The sequence below is a fragment of the Mytilus californianus genome, unplaced genomic scaffold (genome assembly GCF_021869535.1).
Source record: "Mytilus californianus isolate M0D057914Y unplaced genomic scaffold, xbMytCali1.0.p SCAF_1, whole genome shotgun sequence".
NCBI classification, from domain to species: domain Eukaryota; kingdom Metazoa; phylum Mollusca; class Bivalvia; order Mytilida; family Mytilidae; genus Mytilus; species Mytilus californianus.
The window spans coordinates 29,970,198-29,986,146 of NW_026262581.1; the positions used below are offsets into that span (position 1 = coordinate 29,970,198).

Sequence of the window (15,949 nt, forward strand, 5' to 3'; positions counted from 1 at the left end):
GGTTTGTTTTTTTCTGTGAATTTACTTCATAAACCTTTCACGCTGTAAGTGATTACTTTCCCCTTCATATCAATATTGTTGATCTGTACAAATTAGCAACTTAGAGCATATTTTCTCACCTTTTACGTGAAAATTAGCTAAAATATAATACCTGCACAGATTTCCATGTTGAAAGTTTGCATATTGAAGAGGAAGTGATATACTTTAGATAACCTTTATATGAATTATTACATTGAACAGGGTAACATATCACCTTTTCTTGGATAAGTACATTAAAAAAATTAGAGACTTTCAAGTTTAAAGTTTTTTAAGTCATATGTATATTTTCTTGGAATTAAAACTGAGTGTACAAGTAAGTGTTATGCATTGTTAGTATGTGTTTCATAATAGTTCTTACATCATTATAAATAAGACTTTTTTCTTTCATTATTCATTTGAATGCATTAATTCTGTTTGTAGTTTCAATGAGATGTAATATCATTGACCTTAGTAAATTTTAAATAAAGTATGTATGCACTGAAATTGTGTGTTTAGTCAAGGCTTAAACAGCTCTGTGAAACTAGAAAAAGAGACTTCATATCTAATGAGTGCATCAGGGGCGGATCCAGGATTTTAGGTTAGGGGTGGCGCAAACTTAAATTTTCGGAGCGAAAATATTTTTGAGGTAAAATTATCGAAATATTCTTTATTAAGCTGAGGACAACCCATGCTTTGCCAATTTTTAGGGGGGGGCACGCCCACCTGAAACCGCCCCTGTGCATTTCACATTAAAAAAAGGGGGGATATTTTTTGGCAGATTGATTTATATTCCATCTATTTTCTGAAAAATACCTAAAACAACTTGTACTGTTGTTGTATTGCGACTCACGGCATTAGTATATTAGGAAAATTTGCATTCTTAGGTTCTATGATTTTACAATGCAAGTTTGGCAGTCAGCTGATATATTTTTTGACCAATCATTAATTCCAAGTTTTAATGAAACATACACTTAATGAAAAGTAATGCTTGTGAGGTTAAAATCTAATATGGATGTGAGGACTTTTAATTTATACATATATCTATGGAAAATTATTTTCATTTTATACCTCTCTTCATTGATTGATTGGTAATCTCTTAACGCCACCTCAGCACATTATGGCTGAATCGTGGCAACTCTATATGGAGGCTGTATTTGTCTCAGTCTGAGAATTTAATTTCAGAGTTAAAGGCCTCTTTTTCTTCATTTTTATTGCAATACAAATAGTCATTTTTGCCAAATTGTAATTAACTGACCTTGTAATTAGAGATCTATTTGAATGAGTTGTTTCCCTATGGAGGAACATACATTTTCATTGACAATGAAGAGCTAGCAGACAATGCAAACTTATCTGTGCATTACATGTATAATGTGTGTAATCTTTATGTTTTTCAAATCTTTTAATTACATGATTTAATCTGTTGTTAAGCTAAAACTATTGATATCTATAGTTATTTTACATTAAAAATTGGTTAATGACAATCTATCACTTTCAACTTTGATATCTTGCTATGTATGGGCTGCATGCTGCCCATTTTTCTGGTGTGGGACCAGTCTACAATTGGCAACTTGAGTTAATATAATTGTTATAACAGAATCAAATTACATTGGCAAATAGACATTTCTAGCTCAAGAAACAGATATTAAAGTATATAGGCTGTCAGCAAAGACCGAACAGGATACTGAATTAAGCTGTCAGCAAGACCTGCCATAAAACTGAAGATAAAATGCCTTAAGTCTATTGATATAGATCTTGCTTTATTGTTTATTACTTTGTATACAATATGCATATTAAATTTAATATATTACCTTGCATGTGCAACATTTATCTAAACATCTATTTTAATATACATTATGATATGGGTCAATGTTTGTGTACATGGATATATATTTTTGCAATGTTGGGACACTATGAATGAAATCCTAATTCGGCTAATAGGATTTTAAAACATCCTGTAGAAATTGATAATGGCTACTGTTAAGGTTAATTACCGATCGTAAAACGTCTCTTTTTACCTGAAGGTAGAATTGATCAAAGCTAAGACGAAATAGTTATGTTGTATTAATGGTAAACTTTATATTGAACAATTTATTTACAAGGTTAATATCATATTTAATATGAAATATTTCTTTAATAGGAGTGAATTTGTTGGTAAACGGCTATAAAAATAAACAAGTTATCTCAGGTAGAGAACCTGAGTAGTCTGCCGTTAGATAATTAACCTCCTGCGACCTTATTGGGGTTAGTATGCACTTTTGGCTTTGTAGTCCCGCCAGCTTTCATTAATTTTAGATGATGTGTTTACAGGGCAAAATCTTACAAGTCTTTTCCCCTGCGAGTCAAAGGTGTAATTTTTGATTTATTATTCTTCTTCGCCACAAAATAAAAGATTTGATTTGACAGGATTACTAAAAAGAATCAATTATTTGCCTAAATTGTATTCTCCAACTATTTGGCTGATTTTGTGAGAACTACCGTTAATTTGAATATCCTTGCCGTGAATATCGTAATTCAACTTTATTCCCTTTATTGTCCAGCTTTTGATATTCTGTCGCCAGTGTATAATACACACACACAAAATCATAGGACTATAAATGTTCATTAGTTAAGAAGCTAGTACAAACTTATTATAAATTTTCATTATAAGATAATTTTGGGGAAAAGAACCCCATGGTTTGTACTTGAAGCCATCAATCCAAAATTTGTGAATTTACACATTTTGTATAAAATGAATTTATGTTTAACAATGGACTCCATATATGTATGACTTTTATCCAAGAAAATTCCCATAGATTATTCTAATATGGTTCTTTGGTCATAGAAAATAGAAAAAAAGCCACTTGTTAATAATGCTTTTATACATTCAAAAATATATTCAGATTATTGAATGTGTTACCTTTAATGTTTGGTTTGGTGCTACTATGGGAAAAGTCTCATTTGTAGTTTTAATAAATTTTGTTAACAGGCATTTTATATTCAGAACAGATATATTAATCTCTTGTTGACCAAGGGTGACTGATCTGGTCAAATCTACTTTATACCGTCATCTTTGGTTTCTTCAGCTTTTGTCCATTTTATCCTTGATTTTACCCTTTGGTGGTCTTTCGGCTAGAAATTTATATTAAAATGTTACATTTGTATATATAATTGCTGTGACTGTAGCCTCTTGGTCATAAAAGCTGAATATATTTACATAAATAAATACTTATTTGTATATATGTAGTGCTTTTTTTAATTTGTCATGTTTTTTTTTATATTATTTTCACAGTCTACTGTTCACAACAAAGGGATTGGAAATTTATGTAATAAACAAGACAGATTAAGTTCTGTGATAAATTTATTATTGTCGAAAAGAAATCAGAAACATTCATAAATTGTTTAAAGTTTATTAAAAGAAATGTTTCTTGATCATTTGTCAAAATCTTTTTGAGCATCTCTTTTATCAATTAAAAAACCTTAGACTCCCAGAATTTTTTCACTTAAAAGAAAGTCACAGAATTATTCATTTCTTATTGCAGAATAAATTATACTGATTAAAAATTTTGTGCTTAATTTAAAACTATGTGTAATCTTATTTAAGATTTGATCAGAGAAGCTAAGATTTAGTTTCATATGGCCTAACAGTATTAATTGTCATCTTCTTGTACTGTAAATGTCTGTCAGGATAAAAATTGTTTTTCTTTCTATTCAATTTCTTTTCTTCCTGTCCCATTATGGTAAATAAAAACATCAGATAAGACTACATTAACTTAAAAGGTCCAATTTGTAGAACAATACACAGATACGTCAATGGTAAGAAAACAAAACTGACATATATTTCAAAACAAAATCATGTCACATCATCCCTACTGACAGTTATACAGTGTCTCAGGCCCCGAGGATGTTTTACCACAGCAAATATTTGATTAAAAATCTCCTTTTACACACTTAATAAACAGGTTGGATAACTTTTACCTTTAACAACCAGACAAAAACAGCTGCGGGGCTCCTCATATGTTTAAAGGATTCATTGCAACAGTGTTGGAATTGATGACAATAGAAAACTCTAGAATTTAATAGCCCATTGGAATTACTGTGATAATCTGGTGAATAATCGTTGACTTGACATAAGTAAATATGTGATTATATGATTTAATGTCCTCCACAGTAGGTAAAAAGCATTCATTATTCTGATCAGATTAACAGTTAGGTATAGTTGTAATTTATTACGACAATTTTACATAATGTTAATGTCTGACTTTGTATGTTTGTGGCAAGTTTTAAGTTTTTGACATGGAGAAAGGTAGGGGAAGTGTGTTTGTATTATTTTCACCATATGGTGCTTGAATTTTTATGGAAAATAGAAACAAAAGGTACAATATGCTTAAAATTTGTATTCAACAAAATGAACTGTTTTCTTTCTTTTAACAAGGAATTCAATTTATTTTGACAGTTTGCTCATATTTAAAGAAATGTAAGCAATTTTTTTTGCAGTTGTTTTTCTTTAAAAGAAATTAGTTAATTCAAAAAAACTTTCCCTAAATTTTATTTTTTTTAATATTTATACATGATCAAATATGGTATTTCATTAATAATATCACTCCTATCTGGGACTAATACATTTATCTGTTTGTCCCAGCTCCTAAACATTGTTATTTGAAGAGTTTATTTTTTTCTTCAATAAACAACAGTGGAATTTAATGTTAAAATGGATCAGTGGATAAGGAACAATTAATTGAAATTCTTTCATTCATTTAATTATTTGCAAATTACTTAAAGTCTGTTTGATTTGCTGATTAGGACTTTTTATAATTTACTTCCTTGAAAAAAAAATCCTTGTGAGATTTAATTCTTTTCTATAAAAGCATAACCTTGTTGTTGTGTAAAACAATATGTTCTGTCTGTTCATTGTATTCAATACGATTATCAGATCAAGATATTTTAACACCAGATTTTTGGAGACTTCTTGCATTCTATTGATTCTATGCTTACTCTATACATATCTTATTTTCAAAACCAATATTGGCAAAAGTTCACATTTTTTGACATCTTGACAGTATCAGGTATTAAACTCTTATACATGTAGTATCAAAATTCTTAGAATTGAACTATTTTTTATAAATTAAGCCAACATGTAAAACCTTAAACCCCAGTAGACAGATTGAATGTTGATTGAATCTTGTACCCATAATTCACTGTTTTTTTTACTACAAAGGACAAATTGTAATTATTTCATTGTTTAGGATGTTGTAACCAATCGCTTGGACAATGTTTTGGTGTTTGCCTTTGATAATATTACCCAGAGTGCTTTAGATTCAAAAGTGGTGAATACTGTAATATCAGCACATCCCCAGCAAAGGAGAGGACCATTACAATTGGGCATTCAGGGATAATGTAATACAGAATTACCAAGATAGATATTTCAACATGGAGGTTTAGAAAGTTGTATTACATTACATTTAATTGAGCCATCTGCTTAATCTTTTTTACAGGGGAATCAAGCAAATGGAATTTATGATTATTACATTTTTTAGACCACTCAAGTTTGCCCCATCACCTTAAGGTAAACATATGGTCAGGTGACATTACCCTAATGTTGATAATTTGTGCAGACAATGATATAATCATGTGACTGGTGTATATAAAATGATATCATCCAGCAAAACTGACTATCTTAGAAGAATTGCATTTTATCTGGCACCTCTTATCAAAACCTACCTGCTTAATGTTAATACTGGTTATATTTTTTTAAATTGATAGATCTGTTCTGTTCTGTTGTTTTTTTGGGTTTTTTTTTTTTCTATTCAATTCTTTTGTTCTTCTGTTGTTTATATTTCATTTGAAAATCTTTTTAGCTAAACCCTTAATCATTTTTGTGTCAACATTTGCTGATCAAAGTCTTTTAATTACAAAATTTATTTGAACCAAAAAAAAAAAAAACTTGTTGGTGTCAAAAATTTGAAGTAACCAGGAACATATATATTAGATATACTGTTCCCAGAAGTAACCTACAAAAGTAATGATAGTTTATTTTTGTAATTATGGTAAATTTTCCATATAAGGTATTAAGGTTTTGACTGTTTGATATGTATTACTCACTTCAGGTCTTGTTAACCTTATACTATTGTCACAAATGTTAGTTATTACCAGTTAGTACTAGGTAAATACTAAAGTCAATTTAAATGTTAGTCATCTGATGTTAGTACCATTTAAAATTTGGTCACTTCCCATGTGTAAGGATACATTAAAGACATGGCTAACTGCATTGTTTCAACCATCAACCTACACCTGAGACCGAACTACATGTATACAGATTGCGAGATAGGAAAGACCAGTGGTATTAGTCACTGGTCATTGTACACCGCCCCACACACACCTTTAAATTGATGATTGCTACTTAAGAAGGCTTTTGAGTAAACGTTGAACCATTTAAATTGTAATTATCAATATAATGCCTTTATGGTTGTGTAATAAACACCTATTGTGTTGGTCACAATATAATTTATATAACAATAATAGTCATGCTCTAAAAATATAAAGTAGTTAGTTCTGAAGGAGGTAATTATACAAAAGCAAGTATTTATCTTTAAATCTTAGGTTTTTGAAATTTGTGCTTTGTTTACTAATTAGTTTGATTACTAAAAAAATTTCCGAGAAGAGGGTATTAGATCTGATTTTGCTTTGCATTTAAAAATAAGAAAGTTACTTCATGCAGAGAGATTCTTTTTCTTTTAAAATTGGTTATATTAACATGCTTTCAGTTTAAGATCAAAGGAGGTGTACTAAGCGTCCTATTTTGTCTAAAATGGAAGTTTTACAAAACTACGATTTTGCTAAATAATGATTGATAGATATGGGAAAACTTCAATTGAAAGGTCTTTCAATAATTATGAATGTTTTCCTAAGATTCTAATGATTAAAAATGGTGTATTAATTTAGATTTTCTTAAAAAATTTATGAGTTGGAAATATTTAGTTCACTACTACAGTTTTTAGTTTTTCTTTTATCTCATTTTTGTCGAGCCTTCGACTTTTGTCGAAAAAGCGAGACATAGCGATCCTACATTCCGTCGGCGTCGTTGTCGTCGTCGTCGTCGTCGTCGGCGGCGGCGGCGTCCACAAATATTCACTCTGTGGTTAAAGTTTTTGAAATTTTAATAACTTTCTTAAACTATCCTAGATTTCTACCAAACTTGGACAGAAGCTTGTTTATGATCATAAGATAATATTCAAAAGTAAATTTTGTAAAAAAAAAATTCCAATTTTTCCGTATTTTACTTATAAATGGACTTAGTTTTTCTGCCAAGAAACATAACATTCACTCTGTGGTTAAAGTTTTTGAAATTTTAATAACTTTCTTAAACTATCCTGGATTTCTACCAAACTTGGACAGAAGCTTGTTTATGATCATAAGATAATATTCAAAAGTAAATTTTGTAAAAAAAAAAAATCCATTTTTTCCGTATTTTACTTATAAATGGACTTAGTTTTTCTGCCAAGAAACATTACATTCACTCTGTGGTTAAAGTTTTTGAAATTTTAATAACTTTCTTAAACTATCCTGGATTTCTACCAAACTTGGAAAGAAGCTTGTTTATGATCAAAAGATAGTATCCAGAAGTAAATTTTGTAAAAAAAAAATTCCATTTTTTCTGTATTTTACTTATAAATGGACTTAGTTTTTCTGCCATGAAACATTACATTCACTCTGTGGTTAAAGTTTTTGAAATTTTAATAACTTTCTTAAACTATCCTGGATTTCTACCAAACTTGGAAAGAACCTTGTTTATGATCAAAAGATAGTATCCAGAAGTAAATTTTGTAAAAAAGTAAAAAATAAATTCCATTTTTTCCGTATTTTACTTGTAAATGAACTTAGTTTTTCTTCCAGTTAACATTACATACAGTCTGCACTTTAAGTTTTTAAAACATTTATTAGATTGATAAACTATCCTGGATTTTTACCAAACTTGGACAGAAGCTACTTACAATCAAAAGATAGTATAGAGAGGAATATTTTTATTAATTTTTTTCCTCATTTTTGTTGAGCCTGCGATTAACAGCAAAAGTAGGCGAGACACTGGGTTCCGCGGAACCCTTACGAATTTTTATTTATCAAGAGATAAATGGAAATCTTAAATTAAAAGTTCATAATTAACTGAAATTTAAGTTAGACAAAGTAAATTAAGGCCCATTCTCGTTCATTTTGAATTATGTTTTTAAAAAAAAAATGAATTTCACAGAATTGCTTTTTATTCTTTTCTTTTGCATTTTATGACACATTATTGTAACATTCAATGTTTCTCTATCAAATTTGGTAGCCATTAATGGTTTAATGTTTGTTCATTCCAAGAATTTTGATAGTAAACTGCTATAAAAATCATTGGTTATTCTAAATCTTAAATAAGAGTTCAACTCAATAGAAAGTAATTTCATAACACAGATTATGAAGTTCAAGAAATAGTGGTATTCTTCTCCAATAACAAAATAGCACATTCAATTACGATTATTATGTATAATCCGATTAACTGATTAAATAGTATAAAATGACATGATCTATAGGAATTTGCTTTTTGTAATATTGTAAAAATTTCACACATTGTCCAGTTGACAGCCTTTTGTCCTGCAATGGTTCCACTTGAAATATCAGAAAGGTAGCAAAGTCAACAATTATTTTGTACAAAGAAAATAAAAGAATGTTGATATATCCCTTATATATCTTTAAATTAAACAGCTTCTTGTGACAGATCGATTGACTGACAAGTTTTGTATTGAAAGGTGTGATGCAAAGGCTTAGAGCTATATTCTGTAAAGTATGTGTATAAGCTTGTTCGAATAATAAATTGAAAATTAGTGAAAAATCAAAGAGTACTGGAATCCATATGTGTTAAAATTGAATTGGTCAATAATTGTATTAACAAGACCTGTTGGCCCAGAGCTACTGTTTTGTTGTATATCTTTGATCTAGAGTTTATTCTAGACATGAAATTTTATCCTTTTGATGGCATAATATTTGCTTGTTTTTATTAATTGTAGAATTATCCAGAGCTATATTGGTCTCTGAATTATCTATATTTTTGTATTTGATTGGATCCTCATTTTTGTCGAGCCTTCGACTTTAGTCGAAAAAGTGAGACATAGCGATCCTACATTCCGTCGGCGGCGTCCACAAATATTCACTCTGTGGTTAAAGTTTTTGAAATTTTAATAACTTTCTTAAACTATCCTGGATTTCTACCAAACTTGGATAGAAGCTTGTTTATGATCATAAGATAGTATCCAGAAGTAAATTTTGTAAAAATAAAATTCCATTTTTTCCGTATTTTACTTATAAATGGACTTAGTTTTTCTGCCAGGGAAATATTACATTCACTCTGTGGTTAAAGTTTTTAAGATTTTAATAACTTTCTTAAACTATCCTGGGTTTGTACCAAACTTGGACAGAAGCTTGTTAATGATCATAAGATAGTATCCAGAAGTAAATTTTGTAAAAAAATAAATCCATTTTTTCCTTATTTTACTTTTAAATGGACTTAGATTTTCTGTCAGGAAACAACACATTCACTCTGTGGTTAAAGTTTTTAAAATTTTAATAACTTTCTTTAACTATCCTGGATTTGTACCAAACTTGGACAGAAGCTTGTTTATGATCAAAAGCTAGTATCTAGAAGGACATTTTGTAAAAAAATAAATCCATTTTTTCCGTATTTTACTTTTAAATGGACTTAGATTTTCTGCCAGGAAACAACACATTCACTCTGTGGTTAAAGTTTTTAAAATTTTAATAACTTTCTTATACTATTTTGGATTTGTACCAAACTTGGACAGAAGCTTGTATATGATCAAATGGTAGTATCCAGAAGGAAATTTTGTTTTCTTCCAGTTAACATTACATTCAGTCTGCAGTTAAAGTTTTTAAACATTTATTAGATTCATAAACTATCCTGGATTTTTACCAAACTTGGACAGAAGCTTCTTACAATCAAAAGACAGTATCAAGAGGAATATTTTTATTGATTTACTTCCTCATTTTTGTTGAGCCTGCGATTAACAGAAAAAGTAGGCGAGACACTGGGTTCCGCGGAACCCTTACGAATTTTTAAATTCTTATTTGTCTTTTGTTTTTAAAAATTATTTTCTGCTTTCACAATTTGAAATCAGTTTGTATTAGAAATAATTGGTTTCAAATCATTATGAACACAAAAGCAAGAGTTTCAGAAATAAATAATTAGTCCAAAACAAACATTGCACAGGAAATAACTGGAGACATATTGCTTTGTTCGTTTTATTAATAAAATATAGCGGAGCAAATTAATTTCTGTAGCAACAAATCTGATAATTTGTTTAATTGATTATCAATAGCTAATATATCATGTTAATAACGAGAAATTGTGTTATCAGCAAGGTGTTACAACATAAAACAGTTTACAATTTACACAGAGATTAGTATATTTAGATAATGTATTTGACTTTGTAATTAACCTATTTGATTAGTCACCTGGGTCGTTAGTCATGTTGATTGCACTTTATTGATTAATTAGCCTACCTGGAGGACTTAATTAGTGCGTTGACATGCAGAGATTTATGTATGAGCATGTTATTGTGTCTTGTCTGTGTGTATTCAGTTCATTTGCTCCATGAAATCATTGACATGTTCGTGTATTAAATACAGGGAAATTTTTTGGTGCATATTTGATTAGCGTTTGAATATTAATTAGACATATGTACATTTAATGCAATCAGGAAGGGGAAACTTGGCTGTAAGTTTGTATTGCAATTAATCTATTTTTAAAAAGATTTAATTTTAGATATGATGATGTTTTATTTTTTCCTTTTGACTAAATTTAAAATATGGAAATCCTGAACAAGGTCAGTTACTTCACTTAGGAGTTTATATATTTCAGACATTTAAATGTTAGTATGTATTGCAATTGATCTATTTTTAAAAAGATTTGATTTTAGATAAAGGAATGATTTCATTTTTTTAGTTTATATTAATTCATACATCAAGCATAAGTGGAGTGGAACTTTAATATATCATACAGATTCAAAGTATGTTGTAGATGTCTTAAAATTTGTTTTAAAAATATTTTTTTCATCTGTACAATTTGTGAAAAAAATTCTTGATATAATTACTTAAGAAATTTTTGATATAAAATCCTCTACCTTGACAAAATAAGATTGAAATAGATTTCACACAAACTTGGTATAAAAGATATGAATCATTGTTTTCCTGTTTTATAAGCTTTCAAAAGGTTTTACATGTTCAGACTGATAGTATCACTAACCCCAGACACTACCCATGTAACAACATTTTTGTTGAACTGGTACACTCGTCGCGTTTTCTTTGTTTTCGTTACAGATTGAAATTTGATTTTATTTGAAATGTATGTTATAACAATTAGGTTTGATATCCACATATTGTGACATCGGTTTTAGAGAAATAAATCTTTTTAACATTTTGACATCTAAAAAGCCTATCTTTGTAATTTTAAACGATTTAATTTGTATATGGTTAATTTAAAATTAAACTGGGAAATTGAGTGACATTTTTTGTTTACAACTAGAAAGTAGAATTGAGTTTATTAAGTGGACTGTTGTACTGATATATATACTACATGTACATGTAGTTTGTCATTTGATGTAACACATACAGTGTTAATTAAATGTTGTTTGTCAAAAGTTGACCTTTTTTTGCGTGTTATTTATTATGGTATGACAGCAGCTTGGTCATATAAGGTGAACGCTCTTTAGATATATCAACTTAAATGACCATATTTTTTTTGTTGAGAAATATTAATTTTCAGGATGGATATTTGTGGTAGCAGGATTTAATAAAAAGGGATTGTGAACTAAAATTATTGTCACGAAAGTGAAGTGACCTTAAAATGTTCAACCTTTAACACCTTTTCTCCATTTTCTTCCAGACTGAACCAGAGATTGGACATATGTAGCCTGGAACTTTTATCACATCATCTAGATCTGGGACATTATCTGGTAAATTAAGGAAAATTACAAAACTGACATTTTCACACCTGAATGATAAGAGGCAACTGTGAAGTGAACTAAACTCATTTAAAGGATAACTATGCTGTAACTTCAATAACATTTGAGGAACCACTTGTGAAATTTACTGGTCATACTAAACACCACTGCATGAGACCAGACAGACACCCCTCAAGTGCCTCGCCAGAGTACTTGATCTGATTAAATCTCCTGTGGTGAGCCTATATTGTTATTATTGATCTCTCATTGTTATACTGTCATTCATTAATGATTGTAATAGTCAGTGCTTTGGACAGAGTGACCAGTGGTCAAATTTCACCTGGATTTTAGTTTAGGCAGGTGGGATGTATATTACACAGTGGAAATAAATACCTGTATTGTCAAGTTGTGTTTACTTTCTAATGTTTCAAGGTGGATTTGTATTTTAATTTGGACCGAATATACAAATATACATTCAGTAATACTTAGTGTCAAGGATTAGGAAAAAAATATTCTAGCTGTACTAATATAATTCATTATTAGGGTATCTGAAATCTTGGACTTACATCTGTTCTAGTATAATATTCTATGTCGATATAGTGCTGTATGGAGAGATTTATTACATTTTATTGGTAAGATGCAATCTTTAATATTAGGTAGAATATTTCATATTTTGATTAAGTTTTTGTTATATAAGATTATTATATTGACTGGTAACTTATTATTTCACAATTCATTAGTTATTAATAATTGAAGGCTACTGTATGTATAACAGTATCAGAAAAATTCTAAATTTTGAGTGATAAGGTTTAGTGTACATTTTCTGGGAATCTGTAGTTGCTTGCTCAGTTGATAAAGCTCAATAGGGTTAAATATAAGCCCTATCGACCTTTTAATTTGAATGTAAGTTCTGCTTAATTGAAATTAGATAGCCAAATTGATAATGATAACCGCAGAGTAGATTTACTGAAAAGTGTGATATAAAAAGAAACGAAAAGTTTCTGAATGATATTTTGTATAAGCAACCACCAGCAACTGTAGCCAGATACAAAAGGTTGATACTAGTCAGAAAGTCTTCAGTCTTTTACTGAGGTTGATTAAAATTGGTTCAGACTACTGAGACTAGTTTAAAATGCATAAATTTTTTTTAGGGAAATCTAAAAAAAAATCTTTGTCACATGACTTGCCTTTAGATTCTGATAAATACATTTTAACTTTCAAGCAGACAAGTCCTGTAAAAGGGAAGAGTTTGCTGCTGGACAGAAACACCAGTGTTACTTTAACATTGATTTCCATGTTATATATATTTGCTCGTGATTTAGAAATCAGGCCAGCCATTGCAAAATAACTTCCCCCAAACCGCTATTTTTAAAGTGTTTTAAGATGAAGCAAAATTTTATGTTGCCTTATGCACAATTAGGTCTTGCTGAAGAAATCGGTTTTTAATCTAGCATCATGTATTATGTAATAGGCAGATGATATAAAAGTAATTGGTAATCAAACCTCTTACAGACTGTTTGACTGCATAAACCAATTGTTAAGAAAGCATTATCATCATATAATATGTCATAACTTTGAAATAAATTATATATGGGATACAAACATGCCCAAGTTGAACGTTTAAGAATGCAAAATTCTTGTAATACTATAATCTTTCATAGCAGAGAAAAAATGGTTATCATTTGGACCTGGGTTACTGTAAATACATTCATTAAAATCAAATAAATGAAATTGTATCTGGTAGGGAGAAGTTAGAAGGAAAGTTACACCTTAAACAAATAAAGTTTTGATAACCAAACAGAATGTAATCTTACAAAATTTCTCTTTCGTTATATATTTTAATTCAGGTAGTCTTAAGTTTAAATTTCAAAATAGATTTTTATTGTTTGCTTTATGTCCAGTGGCAAATATTTGATACATTTTTTATCAAATCAAAATGGAAAAAGAAAAACCTGACACTATTTGAGCAGGTGCAAGCAATATGATTTTAATCATATTGTTATGCAAATAAGTTAATTTTTCCTTTTGTCCTTTGATCTTTTGGTTCTAGCTATTGCATTGGAAATTTAATTATTATTTCAATCCTTTTTCACCAATTGCGATTTGTGTGAGTTGTAATTCTTGGGTGTAATTGTATTTACTGTTATTAAAATAACAGTTATGTAGAAATTTTAAAAGCAGAAGTGGGTCTAATGAGGATTTGATACATGGGAGAGGATGTTTTATGTGTATTAGGTAATGTCTATACAAATAGCTTGAAGCTGAAGCAGATAATTAAATGGAAGTGCTTTACCTTCAACATGTTCTAAAGTTTAAAAACATTTTCTTTAAAGTATACAATCTACCATCTGATGTTAATCATTAATTGTTACTTGAAATTGTGCCTACAAGCTGCAAATTGTTTGCTTAAACAACCTTGAATTTCAAGTCAATACTTAAAAGATAATTTTTTCCCTGCAAATGACATCAGCCCTGTTTCTGAATCATGCAAATTATAGATTTTGTATCATCTACATCTGTTACCTGCATTCCTGTACAGGTAAACATGTAACACCTGTATTTCCTGTCAATCAATTGTCAATCATCTGACTAAACTCTGAATTATATCAAAAGGCCAATCTGTCAATAGTTTTTTATAACCAAGGTAAATATATTTATTATGCTTTTTTTACTATGCATTCATTTGTTTTTGTTTTGACTATAAAATGCAGGTTATCGCAAGATCTTAAATAACAATGATTTACTTGTAAAAATAAATTTTACATTGGTGAATTAATAAAGAATAGTCGGTCAAATTATTCTTTTAAGAATGAGGACATTTATTTATTTTTTTTTAAGTAATGAATTTTTAGAAATTATAAAAGTAATTACATGGCCTTTTTTGAGAGAGTTTTGATGTGTCTCATCAGAACTGTTAAGGGCATACGATACAGTTACAGGGGAGGTAATGACGTTGCTAACGTAAATTGTTATTTTTCGCGACGTCAAACTGTGACTTATCGGGAAAAGATGCAGTTTTTGACTGATTTTTATCATTCAAACTGATTTAACTTGAAAACGAGTTCATGGACCCCTCTTTTTTAAAATGACATTTGGTTTGATTACGTATGAAGATTATGTGTACCAATTTTCATGAAAAAGTCAATAGTGCAATTATTTTTAATTTGATAAATATACAGCAAAAAATGACGTTTTTTTCTACATTCATGAACATTTGATAAATATATGTTATTTGTAAAAATAAAATGTACAAATTTATAGAACATTTATATAAAACAGAAATTACAAATAATTTAACAAAAAACAGCTTGTGTTTATCTTTTAAAACAAAAAAGTTATATATTTCTGTCGAAAGGAAAAATACGTCCACAAATCCGAATTTTGAGGAAATATCTGAAATTTCAACCTCAATTTACTCAAAAAGTAGCACATGATGGTATATTTTTTATTACATATTTGATTTAATCAGGTAAAAAATAGCCTATATGCAAATTTTCATCAAAATTTCAATATGGGATCAAAACTGTATCGTATGCCCTTAAAGGAGCATTAGCTACGAGATATAAAAAAAAAATAAAACATGATTTTTTTTTTTTGCTCAATCATTAATGAAAGTGAAATGATAATTCGATTTTAACAGCCAGTTTGGCTCAGTTTTGTCAAATTAAGCAAAGAAACATTGCTAATAAATTATTCACTTGCAAGTGGATAATTGGACCTCATTGAATCCGTATTCATGTGAACTTGAATTGATCCCTATAGCTAGAGATGGGTTACACATGAACTAGGCATGTTCTGTATATTGAATGGAAAAGAATGTAAACATTGAGTATGAAACAAGGGTAAACCATTTGGTTGACTGGTTCGATCTAGAAAAACTCGTTCTTATACAGGTAAAAAACGATTATTAACATTTTTTTTTAACCTATAATATGAAAACAAACAGACCTAGAAAAATTCAATTGCAT

General features: G+C 29.2%; 1 protein-coding gene across 4 annotated transcripts in view; it reads left to right on the forward strand.

Annotated features, from left to right (window-relative positions):
• Positions 1–15,949, forward strand: part of LOC127701053 (interleukin-6 receptor subunit beta-like) — a 53,021-nt gene that overhangs the window by 10,764 nt on the left and 26,308 nt on the right. For 2 of the 4 annotated variants that reach the window (XM_052204861.1, XM_052204836.1), the window contains exon 2: positions 11,924–12,217. The gene's annotated coding sequence lies outside the window, so the exon portion shown is untranslated. The other 2 variants (XM_052204844.1, XM_052204853.1) reach the window with 2 other exon arrangements.